Genomic DNA, 13,983 nt, shown 5'->3' on the forward strand with positions numbered 1-13,983 from the left:
CGACCTAGGAATCCCACCGCTGTGCATCAACCCAGCAGATGCATTTCCACAAATACGGTTCAACACATGAAAGCTATTCACTGCACATTATTCACAAAAGACTGAAAACAGAACAACTGCCCACCATTAGGGGACTAGATGAATAAACTATGTCCAATAACGGAGAACTGCGAATCACAAAAGGCAATGAGAGAAATTTCTGAAAAGATAGGGAAAGTTTTTGTCCCAGATATATTGTTAATTGAAAAGGCAAAATGTAGAAGGATCTATAGAGTGTGCTACTTTTTGTATAAGAAAGGCTGGAAAATAAGAATGTATATACATATCTGCTTACTTTTACAAAAGGAATACCAGAAATATAACCCAAAATTTATTAAAATGGATTCCTAAAAGTAATTCAAGGACAGTCATGGGTTTTCTAATTCTCCTTCTTTGTGTTTTTCTCATTTTTAAACAAGGTAAATGATTAACATATTTAACAAATAACAAGGAATTAGGAAGGAAGGAGACACAAACCCGACAACTGAACAAAACAGAAACAAGTGACTGTAATTGTGTCTCAAATTAATAGCATAATCACACAGAAAAACAAGTTCAAGTACCTTTTGCATACACCACTTGTACATCCTCATCAAAACAGTCTAAGGACAAAAAAAAGGACCGCAGGAAATCTCAGACTTCACTAACAGGCTGTTAGTAGGAACTGTGGAATTAAGTACTTTATAGAATTTTAAAAGTGAGTTATTATTATTAGAAACCAAGATTCCAGCCGGGCGTGGAGGCGCACGCCTGTAATCCCAGCATTTGGGAGGCTGAGACTGGAGGATCGCGGTTCATGGGCAGCCTCAGCTACTTAGTGAGGCCCTCTGCGACTCAGTGAGACCCTGTTTCAAAATAAAGAATAAAAAATAGGGCAGGGGGTGTAGCTCAAAGGTCAAATGCCCCTGGGTTCCATCCCCAGACCTGCAAAAAAAAAAAAAAGAAGAAAGAAAGAAAAGAAACCAAGATTCTAAGAGAAAATATAAAATAAAACCAAAATTAACAAATCGGAACTTTGATTCTGGTTGTTATTCTGAAAAATGTTTTTTCTAAAAATGTTCTATTTTCAGTGAAACCATAAATGTGTCAAGAAATTAATCACTGAAGCACTGGAGGAAGCCCAGGCAGGAAGGCATTAAGATGTGTCCGGGTGTTGGGTACCCATGTTCTAAAACCAAGGAAACAAGAAGAGACAGAGGATCGGGTAAAGGACATGGAGAGGAAGCGAGAAAAAAAAGCGGGAGTGGGAGGAGGGCCAGAGCGGAGAGACTGAGCATGCGCAATAGCAAAACGTGGCGCAGTCGCAGGAGTCCAGGACGCCTGTGAAAAGTGGATTTTAGGAACATGGCTCATGCCCTGAGAATGAAGAGAAAGGCGCCAGGGGATGCGCCACGGCGAAGAGAAAGAACTTACAAGTGTTCCTGCCTGCTGACTCAGCCCCAGGGCTATGGCTGTATCATGTGCGCCTGCTCCCAGCATGCCGTGCGTGGTTAGCATCTCTGCTGGAAGATGCAACTGTGCATTGGACCCGGGGCTTCAGGTTCCCAACGTGGAGGGTTGGGCAGAGAAGGACGGGAGCAACTAGAACACACCCACAGGGGGGTCAGAAAACGCAGGCTGGTCAGGAATCCACGAGAGTCCTGGGCTGCTCCAAGCAGAAGTGATTCCCCGGCCTTCCGTGAGGCATGCATAACTAAGCAGTGGAAAGAGAAAAGGTCCTAGAACCAAATTGTCAAGAGGAAAAAAAGGGTCATGGGAGACGTAAACACAGGTCAAGGAGAGGGGGAGCCTGGAATGCGCCAACCACCATCTGACAGCTCAGGACCACCTGTCATGAGTGAGCAGCAGAGGAGCAGCTTTGTTCAAGTATTTCTGGAACAGGAGACCGTTGGGTGCCTGGGTAGGGTGGGGGCAGGATTTTGCATGAGCTTTGAAGTCTTGATCCACCCCCCCCCCCACACACACACACACTTCGGTACTAGGGATCGAACACAGGGGTGTTCTACCTCCCGGCTACCTCAATTCTTTCTATTTTTTGCTTTGAAACAGGGTCTCACTAATTTGCCGAGGGTCTTGCTAAGTTGCTGAGGCCGGCCTCAAAACTCTTTAGTCTTCCAAGCCGGGCGTGGTGGCACACACTTGTAATCTCAGCATTCGGGAGGCTGAGACAGGAGGATCGCAGTTTGCAGACAGCCTCGGCTACTTAGCAAGGCCCTTTGCAACTCAGTGAGACCCTGTTTCAAAATAAAGAATAAAAAATAGGTAGGGCTGGGGGGTGTAGCTCAGATGTAGAATGCCCCTGGGTTCCACCCCCAAGTACCGCAAAACAAAAACAAAACTACAACAACAACAAAAAACTCTTCAATTTTCCTGTCTCCGCCTTCCAAGTACTGGGATTATAGGTGTGTACCACCAAGCCTGGCCTCTACCAATCTTAATAATAACTAGGGATTCTAGCCATTTACTCAGGCTGACCCAACCAAAACCTAGATCATGAGGCCACTCTCTGAGTCAATGAATGACATCTCACTGGAGAAGTGGGTTGGGGTACGAGAACCTCCATTAGCGGAAGATCACTAGAGAGAAGGAAAATGGACATTTACAGACAGCGCTTCCAGGGTCCCAATGAGAAGGCCGGAGTAGGCAGACAGCCCCAGAACATAAGCCTGAAATAATGAACCACCACCCACCCACCTACCAATTGTTTATTTCACAAAGTCTGTCACTTTTTGAAAAGTCTGACAGTTGGTTAGGAGTGCAGTGATTGGTGAGGCAGTAAGAAGCCAAGCTAGACAGCTGTTTTCTCTGCAAAGACAACCCATAAACCAGGCTGAGAACAAGCAGGCCCCAAGGCCTACTGTGGGTCTAGGGCTGCTTCCCAGTGGATGCAGTACAGAGGCTTGACTTGAGTGCCAGGAGACTTGAGTACAAATGATACAACGCAGGAATCGACTCTAACTCCTAACCCTAACCCCTAACCCTAACCCTTAACCTTTAACCCTAACCCCTAACCTTTAACCCTAACCCCTAACCTCTTCACAGGAACTGGCACCCTGCTAAGCATCTGATCTGGGGCAGCCAAGGAGGCCACTCAGATGGTGCTCCGTGCATGCAGTCATTTTAAAGAGTATTTTTCTAAAAGGCTTGCTCTGATTTTTTTTAATTGGACATTTATAACCTCTTAAGAAAAAAAAAGTTTAAGACATTCTTAATTGATGTTAGCATTAGGCGTGAACCAAGCAGTTACAGTTAAATGTTGAGGTCAGTGCCCAGCCCTCTGGGCGGCCCAGGCGGAGCCCCCAGGAAGGAGCAGGAGGCACCTGCCAGGTCCTCTCCCTCTGCACATGCTCGACCTTCACCTGAGTGTCCTGCCTCCAGCCCAAGTGAGTTTCAGTTTCATAAAAGGACCTGAGGTCACTGGAAATGGGAAACGGCTCTCTACGGAAGTAGGTGCCCCCCAGATAAGACCTGAGCCTGCAGGATGCTTCTGAGGCTATGGTCCCACAAACATGGCGCGCTCCTTCTGCATTCTGTTCAGGTAGCAGTGCTGCCCTTCGTCCTGCACTTGTTCATTTTTGAAATTAAAAAAAAAAAAAGGATGCTTTGGTGAGCTTTTTATTTTATAGCTTCAAGGCCCATAGTTTTACTTTAGAAAAGACTCTATCACAGGTATTCTGAAAAATATGTAGGTTTAGGGAAATAAAAAATACACTATATCTTTTTCTCCATAAAACTGTTTTAAAGGGCAAGTGAGACTTGTGGATAAGGGGGCCCAGACCCTGCAGCTGAAGGCCCGAGAGGCTGCAGCAAGCTGCACGTGTGACACCTCTGCCAGGCCGTGGAGAAGAAACAGCCCCGTCACAGTGCTGACCTCTGGCAGGTCTAATGGCTCCCAGAGGTCCAGCCCTGAGCCTCCGATCTTCCCAACAGAAGCCACTTGTCAGAAGCTGTTTACATAGCAAGTCTGTGTCCAAATTGTACCACTCAGTCCCTTCTTTATTTTCTCATCCCTTCCTCTCATTTGATTTCCTGTCCCTCTTTTAACCTCTTCCTTCTTTTATAGTTTCTCTTGACTACCTTTTTATGTTTCTTCTGAACTCTTCTTCAAGGGCTTTCCTTCAGTGATACACAGTGTTAATGTTTATCTCAGGCACATTTGCTCTTCAGAGACAGTCCTCATCTAGTTCCCCTTCTGCAGTTCTATCCCCAGACGGTCTCAGAACACTGTGTATATTTTTTTAATGTAACCATCATAGGTATGGGATGATGACTCACTTGTGTACCCCAAACTGGGTACAGTTATGTATTTGTTGGTTAGGTCTGCTATCATGAATTAGCAGAAATGCTGTGGCTTAAAACAACACAAATGTCTTCTCTTATAGCTCTGGAGGCCTGAGTGCAAAGTCAGCTTCGCTGGGCTGACGGGGCGGTGTCAGCGGCGCTCCTCCAGCAGCTCCCGGGGAGACAGCACCTGCTCGCCTCTCTGGTTGGCAGAGGCAGCCTGCGTCCTCGCCCTGGGGCCTCCACTTCACATCTACTCTTTCCATAGGACTCCTCTCCACCTGTCTACAGAAAAACCATGTGTGATTACATTGAGAGGTTCCAGGAAAATCTCCCCAGCTCCAGATCCTGACTCACGCAGGAGGTCCTGGAGGCCGCTATCCAGCCGACCCCAGGTACTAGAGTAACTGTGTCCATTTCTGATCAAGAGATTCAGGAAGAGAAGTAACATCAGTCCAGGGAGGGCAAGCATCTGCTTCTATTAGAAGAGCACAGCGAATTCCAGCGCTTTACTCATAACACAGCATTGTGACATCTCACAACTTACTTCAACTTAGTGAGTCATAACACCAGAAAGAGAAAATAAAAAAGGACAGTTCCCGCAATAGGCAAGAATTCTAAAATGGTCCCACGTTTCCTGGCCCTTAGTCAACAGAGCCTGCATGATCCTCCCTTGAGTGTGAGTGGGACCTGGAAATATAACGGGATGTCGCTCCCTTGAATGAGCTGCATTATATATGAAACTCTGTCACGGCAGATGGACAGGGATTCTCCTGCTCACTTTGCAGTAGGTGCCATACTGTGAGATGATGTGACTGCGACCTTAAGGAAGGGTTCCTAGGGCCCGAGAGTGACTCCCGGGTGACAGCCAGCAGGAAAATGACCTCTCTCCTAGAGCTGCAGGGAAGTAAGTTCTACCCACAACTTGAATGAGCTTGGAAGAGGACTTCAGATGATCCTGTAGCCCTAGCTATACTTTGGTATCAGTCTGTGAAACTCCGAGCAGAGGTCCCACTAACTCGTGCCCATTGAGATAATCTATGCGTTATTTAAGTCACTAAGTATATGGTAATCTGTTATGCAGGAAGAGAAAAGCCATTACAGTTGGCAAGCATGGAATGCAAACAAGGAGTTACATGTATGTAAAACTTTGGGAGCATCATTAAGCTACCCGAAACTACAGGAAAATTTAGAGTACCCATAAACACGTGCATTTAACTAAGGAGTCGTCTATAACTAGCATCAGCTACTCAGAATGAAGATTGGGATTCTAATGGAGCAGTCAAAAAGTAATCTCTTACGATGTTTCTTCTGAGGTCACCACCTGGCATAATATCAAAGGATATGAAAATTCTAGGAAGAAAAAGTGGAGATTCTCAAATCATTCATTGTGAGTGTCCTTCCAGAAAATGGAAATGTAGGAGCATATGTCATTGCCAAGTATTTCTGTAGAAAGAAATCCAGCCTAGCCTCCCTCCCCCAGCACTGGCCTCACTACCTGGAGCACTCGGGTGAAGAGGCGGTGCCCCCCTTCCTGGACTGTCACCTCCACCTCAGGGCCCTTCCCCCACTGTGGCTCCTCACCACTCAGCGGGCGCATGCTTCAAAACCCTTTTCCAAAGCCGGGTGTGGTGGCGCACGCTTGTAATCCCAGCATTCGGGAGGCTGAGACCGAAGGATCGCGGTTCGTGGACAGCCTCAGCTACTTAGTGAGGCCCTCTGCGACTCAGTGAGACCCTGTTTGAAAATAAAGAATAAAAAATAGGGCTGGGGGTGTAGCTCGGAGGTAGAATGCCCCTGGGTTCCATCCTCAGTACCGGAGGAAAAAAAAAAAACCCAAAACAACAACAACAACAAAAAACCCTTTTCCAAGCCTCCCTGAATGAACTCAAAGTCCTTGCCCTTCATCTCATCAGTATCCACACAAATTCTTCTCCAGCTATTCAGATGACCAATGCCTGATGGGGTGACATGGTTTATTTATTACATGATTTCCTAGCAACCAAAAAAGCCAACCTGCCTAAGAATCTAACCGATCAGATTCTCAATTCAAAGCACTTAAATTCATCTAATGACAACACTATATTACATACTAATCCCTGCTGAGTGACCAAATGCTAAAATGGAAAGACATTCAGAAATAACCCCTGGATTAACACGGGAGACTGCTGTGAAATGGACAAGGGCTAATGAAGCTATAATTGTTTTACCCAAGTCAGCATTTATTTCCCTAGCACATGAAAATATGCAACCTACTGAGTTAGGCTCTACAGAAAATACAAAGATTCCTAAAACAAGTTCCTTACATCCCCGAGGTTAGAATAGAATGGTGGTGGAGACAAGAACACAACTTAGTAAACTCTTTTAAGGCAGGAAAAAAATAAGCTATATCATAGAGACACAAACAGCATTGTGAAAGGGAAAAAGGAAGTCTGATTTGGTGTGCCTTCAAGAGTGCGTAGCTGGGGGAGGGGGTGCACATCTGTAATCTCAGCAGGCTGAGACAGGTGGATCGCTGTTCCCGGACAGCCTCAGCTACTTAGTGAGATCCTTTGCAACTCAGCGAGACCCTGTTTCAAAAAAGAGAATAAAAAAAGGGCTGGAGGTGTAGCTGGGAGGTAGAATGCCTCTGGGTTCCATCCCCAGTACCGCAAAAATAATTAGTAAAAAAAAAAAAATAATAACAACAGTACAGATGGGATGTTCCTTCCAAATTAAAGGCGAATACAATCACAGGCAGATGGAAAGGTAAAAGTTCACACATGTACAGAAGGATAAGATGTGGAACAGAGGCCAGCAGAGGCTAGAAACCACACAACAGGACACGAAGCCAGGATGGGACCCAGCTGTAAACATCATAACAGAGCCGGGCGCGGTGGCGCACGCTTGTAATCCCCGCGCTTGGGAGGCTGAGACAGGAGGACTGCACAGGTTCGAAGCCAGCCTTCTCTACTTAGTGAGACCCTGTTTCCAAATAAAATATAAAATAGGTCTGGGAGTATAGCCCGGAGGTAGAAAGCCTCTGGGTTCCACTCCCAGTACCACAAAAAAAAAAAAAAAAAGAAAGAAAAGAAAAAGAAAGGGGAAAAGGTAAAGAAAGAAAGAAAGAAAGAAAGTAAGAAAGAAAGAGAAAGAAAGAAAGAAGCTACATGGACAGCAGAAAGTGTTAGGAAGACCACCAGATGGAGACCCAGGAACCACATTCTTATCCAATATCCAATCTGCCACTCATAAGTTCTATGAGCTTGGTCATAACCTGACTCAATTTCCTCACATATAAAGTGGGATTATAATGCCAATTCTCTTGACTTTGTCTATTTTTAAACATCAAGATCATATGTGAAAATGTTTGAAAACTACCAAGTATGACAGAAACTTAAGAGTCGAAACCATCTTGCTTAACTCAAAGAAGTTTCTCACAAGTACGCATCTACTTATCATCAACTAATTTATCTGGTGTACATTGTTTTCAGATATCTGAATCTATTCTATATTCCTCCCAAACTTGACCTCTTTTTAAAAATTGTTTAATAGGTTCTTCCTATATTGCTCAGGCTAGCCTCAAACCCATAGGCTCAAGGGATCGTCCTGCCTCAGTCTCAGCTTGACTTTTAAAAGTCAGGCTGCCTACAAGCTCAGCTTGACTTTTTAAAAAGAGAATATTTTCAAGCCAAGCGTGGTGGCGCACGCTTGTAATCCCAGCATTTGGGAGGCTGAGTCCGGAGGATCCCAGTTCGCGGACAGCCTCAGCTACTTAGTGAGGCCCTTTGCAACTCAGTGAGACCTGGTTTCAAAATAAAGAACAAAAAATAGGGGCAGGAGGTGTAGTTCAGGGGTTGAATGCCCCTGGGTTCCATCCCCAGACCCATCAAAAATAATAATAATAATAATAATAATAATAATAATAATAATAATAATAAATAAGTAAAAATAAAGAGTATATTTTTATATATTTGTTGGTACATTATAGCTTCACAGGATAATGTGGTTCAGAGGGATGGTGACGTGCACACAGCACTTGGAGGGCTTCCCCGGCCCCACCCCCCCTTCCATGCATGATATTGAGATTGGCAGTGGTATTCTCACAAATGGACATATTAATTAACTCTCCCTTCCCTGGACCACCTCCCTCACTCCACTGGAGCTCCTCCTCCTCCATTATCTGGAGTCCTCTGGGGTCCCGATTCCTCCCTAGTTCTGCGTAGGAGAGAAAACACATGCCCCTCACTCTCTCTGCCTGGCTGATCTCACTTAACATAATGTTTTCCACATCCCTCCATTTTCCTGCACATGACATAATTTTGTTCTTCCTTACTGCGGAGTAGAATGCCATTGTGTATATATCCCAAAATTTTGCAATCCAGTCATCTGTTGATGGGCAGTAGGTCGGTCCTATAATTTGGCTGCTGTGAATTGTCCTGCTATAAACACGGATACACATTATTACTCTAATAGTCTTACTCAGTCACTTTGGAAAGATACCCAGGAGAGGTATAGCTGGATCATATGGTGGACCCATTCCCAGTTTCCTGAGGAATCTCCACACTAATATCCATAAAACAAAAGACGAGTATTAGTGGAATAAAAACAAGTGTCTTTGCTCTCATACACCATGATTTTTTCATGGTCCTACTAACATGCATTTAAAATTGACATTATGCCGGGCCTATGCTTGTAGTCCCAGCATTTGGGAGGCTGAGACAGGGGGTGTCGCTTAGAGGTAGAATGCCCCTGAGTTCCATCCCCAGTACTGCAAAAAAAAAAAAAATGTCATTATACATGTAAAATGAACAGCAGATGCCAAACTCCACTAAGAAGGAATTTCATAAATCACTTTTCCTGAACTTAAGTTCCCTTTGAAATTAAGAAACCCCATTGCTAGCACCCTCTTGTGCACAGAAAATTCTACCCCAATAAAAGTGGGCCCTTCTCTCTAATCTCCTTAAACACTAGCTCAGTTCTCAAACTGGCGTTCCGCCAACTGTGCCCACGGGAAGGTGCGATGTTAATGGTGTTTACATTTATAGTCATGCTGCTTCTTTCATTTCTATGGTTACAATGGGATGGCCTATCTAATAGCTCATAAAATAGCATTTTCCTGCCTGTTTTGTGGCAGGACATTTTACTCTAAGGATCTTTTGTCCCTCGAGGTGGTCTTAGGAATCAGGGAGAAGAAAAACCTTCTTCAGCTTATCAATAGGAACATCTTTTTCAGTTCTACACCTGAGCTGCCTTATCTGTTTAATTTTATTCATCCCATTTTTCTCAATAATGCAATTAAAAGTCTCATAAGAAAACCAGTTACTGAATCTAGCAGCTCTGAGAACACCTAACAGAAGTCCAGGTTGGTCCCCAGTGCTATTTGTTCCCTCTTCTTTCATTCTTTAGGTTGTTGTCTCATTGGGCTCAGAGAGCTCTCTTTTATCACAATTACTGTTGCCAGGAAACATAAGAACAAGATGGAGAATAAAAGATAAGAGCGGAGCAGGTCTGCTTTCTCCCCCTCCCGTCTGCACAGTCATGTCCCAGCGAACATCCCTGCGCACACTCTTTACAGCCTTGCTCGCCCAGATCCACCCAAGTCGAAATAACAGGTGCTCCGTCAAATGTGAGCTGTCTCTAGTTATATTTAAGGTATACAACATGATGTTTTGATATGCATGCACATTATAAAATAGTCACCACGCCGGGCGTGGTGGCGCACGCTTGTAATCCCTGTACTTGGGAGGCGGAGACAGGAGGATCTCGCAGGTTCGAAGCCAGCCGCGCTGGCCTAAGAGACCCTGTTTCCAAATTTAAAAAAGTATAAAAATAGGTCTGGGAGTGTAACTCAGAGGTAGAAGGGTTTCAAGGAATCCCAGTACCACCAAAAAATAAAATAAAAAAATAAAATGATCACCACAATTAAGATAACTAATACATCCGTCACCTCACAGAGTTACCCATGTGTGGTATGGTGAAAGCACTGAAAATATATCAGCAAGTGTACAATACAAATTGCAAGTGTACAATACAGTATTAACTAATGTCAACATGCTATATATTAGATCTCCAGAACCTATTTCTGCTACCTCATTGAAACTTTGTACCTTTTGAACAGCATCTTCTAATTTTCCCCCACTACTCTCCAGCCCCTGGACAACCACCCTATTGTTCTCTGCTTCAATGAGTTAACTTTTTAGACTCCACATATAAGTGTTATCATACAGATTTTGTCTACTTTTAATTACTGGCTTTTTTCACTTAGCATAATGTCCTCCAGGTTCATCTGTATTGCCACAAATGGCAGGTGTATTGTCCCTTAAAGAAAGGGGAAGCCAGCTGCGGTGGCGCACGCTTGTAATCCCAGTATTTGGGGGGCTGAGACCAGAGGATCGAGGTTCACAGCCAGCCTCAGCTACTTAGTGAGGCCCTCTGCAACTCAGTGAGACCCTGTTTCAAAATAAAAAATACAAAATAGGTCAGGAGGTGTAGCTGGGAGGTCGAATGCCCCTGGGTTCCATCCCCAGACCTGCAAAAAAAAAGAAAAAAAAAAAGTGGGGGGAGCAGTAAGTAAAACACTATGTCCCTGAATGGTCCCTTTCAGGTCCCCCAAACCTAGCCAAGTTGAGGGTACAGTGAGAGTGAGTCTGGGCTTGAAGATTCAAATACATATTATCTTGTGTGTGTGTGTGTGTGTGTGTGTGTGTGTGTGTGTGTGTGTGTGTGTGGTACTGGGCATGGAACCCAAGGAACCTTTCACCCTTCATATAGCCAACAGAATGATCTTAATAAAATAGAAGCGTGTCCATGTCTCTGCCCTATTGAAAAACACTTTGTGACTTCCTGAGGCCCAGAAGACAAACCCAAGTTTCCCAAGCATTCATTTCTGGCCCAGTGGGTCTGGCTTCTGCCCACCCTTCACCTCTTACACTCTCTGCCTTGCAATTTCTGCTGCAGCCACTTGGAGCTGCTGCTGGCTTCCAGTACCACACTGCGCTCCCACTGGCACACCTCCAGCCTGCACTTAGCAGTGAATTACGTCTAATTGTTTATATTTCTGTCTTCCCCAGTAGACCGTGAGCGGCTCCCTGCGGGCCCCTTGTTCACCTTAGTATCTCCAGCCTCTAATAAAGTGGTTGGCATAGAGTTAGAACTCAATATTCACAAATGAATAAGCTTCAAAACTTCCTATTAAAAAAAAGCATAACTTTATAACCTACTACACTGGTGGGAGAGTACTGGGCACTGAATCTAGGAGCACCACTCTAAGCTATATCCCCAGACCTTTTTACCTTTTACTTTTTTATTTATTTTTATTTTATTTTATTTATTTATTTAGCTTGGTGGTACTGGGGATAGAACCCTTCTACCTCCGGGCTACACTCCCAGACCTATTTTATATTTTTATTTGGAAACAGGGTCTCTTAAGCCAGCACGGCTGGCTTCGAACCTGCGGGATCCTCCTGTCTCCGCCTCTCAAGCACGGAGATTACAGCGTGCGCCACCACACCCGGCTTTACCTTTTATTTTGAAACAGGGTCTTGCTAAATTGCTGAGACTGGCCTCAAATCGCAATTCTCCCATCTCAGCCTCCCAAATATTATGATTACAGGCACGCACCACTGCAGCTGGCTAGACTCAGTCAAATGATCCAGTTGGGGTTTGGCAGTTTGGGAAAAATACTTTCATTCCCACATGATTTATATTTGAAAGACAAAACTAATTAGGATTTTTCATAGCAAACTTGCGTGCACGTGCACACGTGTGTGTGTGTGTGTGTGTGTGTGTGTGTGTGTGTGTGTGTGTGTGTAAGGAGCATTTTACCACTGAGCTACAAACCCAGCTTTCTCTCTCTCTCTCTCTCTCTTTTTTTTTGGTGGTACTGGGGTTCCTGGAAGCCCTTCTATCTCCGGGCTACACTCCCAGACCTATTTTTACATTTTTATTTGGAAACGGGGTCTCCTGGCTTCGAACCTGTGCGATCCTCCTGTTTCTGCCTCCCAAGGGCGGGAATTACAAGTGTGTGTCACCACGCCCGGCAGCTTTTTCTCTTTTTAAGGCAGGTTCTCACTAAGTTGCTCAGGTTCGTCTCAAACTTGCAATCTTCCAAGTCACTGATGTTACAGGTATACGCCACCACACCCGGCCAGCTTCTTTTCTTTCTTTCTTTCTCTTTTTTCCCTCCCCACCCCTCGCCCCGTACTAGGGATTGAACCCAGGAGCATTCTACCTCTGAGCTACACTCTGAGCCCTTTCCATTTATTTATTTTGTTGTTGTTGTTGTTATTTTTGAAACAGAGCCTGTCTTGCTAGGTTGCCAAGAGCCTTGCTACATTGTGAACTCTGTCCTCACCTGCAGTCCTCCTGTCTCAGCCTCCTACTTATTGGGATTACTGGGATTACAGGTGTGCACCACCACGCCCAGCTCAGTTTTTCTTAATAACCACCATACTTACACACTGTTCAAGTGTACTTGATACAGCTGGTCCCTGGTAACATATTCTAACATTTTAAATGTTACTTTGTTAATAAAACTTACATTGTTCAGTGTTACTGATGTGTTATTTTATACCCAGTTCACATAAATGAATGGACCATTCAGAAGTACTCATTACGGCAAAAACACGGGAATAAAAGCTGGGTGTGGTGGTGCACGCTTATAATCCCAGCATTTTGGAGACTGAGACAGGAGGATCGCAGTGTGGCCTTTGGCAACTCAGTGAGATCCTGTTTCAAAATAAAGAATAAAAAATTAGGGCTGGGGGTATAGTTGGAGGCAGAATGCCTCTGGGTTCCATCCCCAGTACAAAAAAAAGAAAGAAAAGAAAAGAGGAAAGAAAGAAAAAAAGAGAACATCAAACCTCACAAGGTTTTAAGTAGAGAATCCCAGTCCAGTTCCAGTAGAGAATGTGACTGTACAACTGAAATCATTTCACAGCAGTTAAGTCTAATCAACTGCCGAGGAATACATCAGATAAGGTTATATTAGACAATTATTTCTTTGCCAATGTGTTTCTGTCATAAGCCCTTATCAAAACACAGCTTGAAGTAGTCAAAGATTTCACATCATTTTCAAACTGTATTTCAAAACTTGCAAAGCAACCTCCCTATTAAATTTTCTGAATTTTCCAAAACAAGTACAAAATACTTTCCAGGACAAAACTGACTCATTTTGCCAGAAAGGGCAGAAGGAGACCAAAACTATAAAAGTAATAAAAGTATTACTCAGTCACATTCCTCAGACAAAACAGATAAAGATTACTCCATTTCCAAGAAATCAATAGCACTAACCACAAGGTTAATGGCAATATGCTCAGAAGGAAATCATGCTATGCAAGTATGCTGGCAAACTGGCTAAATTATTAATGGCTCTGTTGAATAGCACTTATCAATGTCCTGCAACATGGAAGAAAAAGTATAATCACATATGTATATAAGCATGTATTCGATGAAATCAATGATGTACAGGGGATGCATATCAACTGGTGTATGAGCAGACTATATTTGAGAAATAAGTCCTTAAAACTCTCGGTTCTATCACCAAGGATCCAAGCTATAGAAAAAGTGTTTTGTTAGTTAGCATTTATTTTATAATCCACGATGCAAACTGGAAAGGATGCATTAGTATCAATACTGACAGGATAACCAAAACTGTGTTTGCAGTGAGAGAGGGTACTAGTA

The 13,983-nt window shown here is 44.0% G+C and overlaps 1 protein-coding gene across 1 annotated transcript in view; it reads right to left on the reverse strand.

The window, feature by feature from the left end:
• The window catches only part of GPR176 (G protein-coupled receptor 176), a gene marked incomplete at both ends in the record, with an annotated part of 73,555 nt that overhangs the window by 29,021 nt on the left and 30,551 nt on the right, over positions 1-13,983 (reverse strand). The window lies entirely within an intron of this gene.

This window comes from Muscardinus avellanarius (genome assembly GCF_963383645.1).
Source record: "Muscardinus avellanarius genome assembly, chromosome: 12".
Classification (NCBI taxonomy): domain Eukaryota; kingdom Metazoa; phylum Chordata; class Mammalia; order Rodentia; family Gliridae; genus Muscardinus; species Muscardinus avellanarius.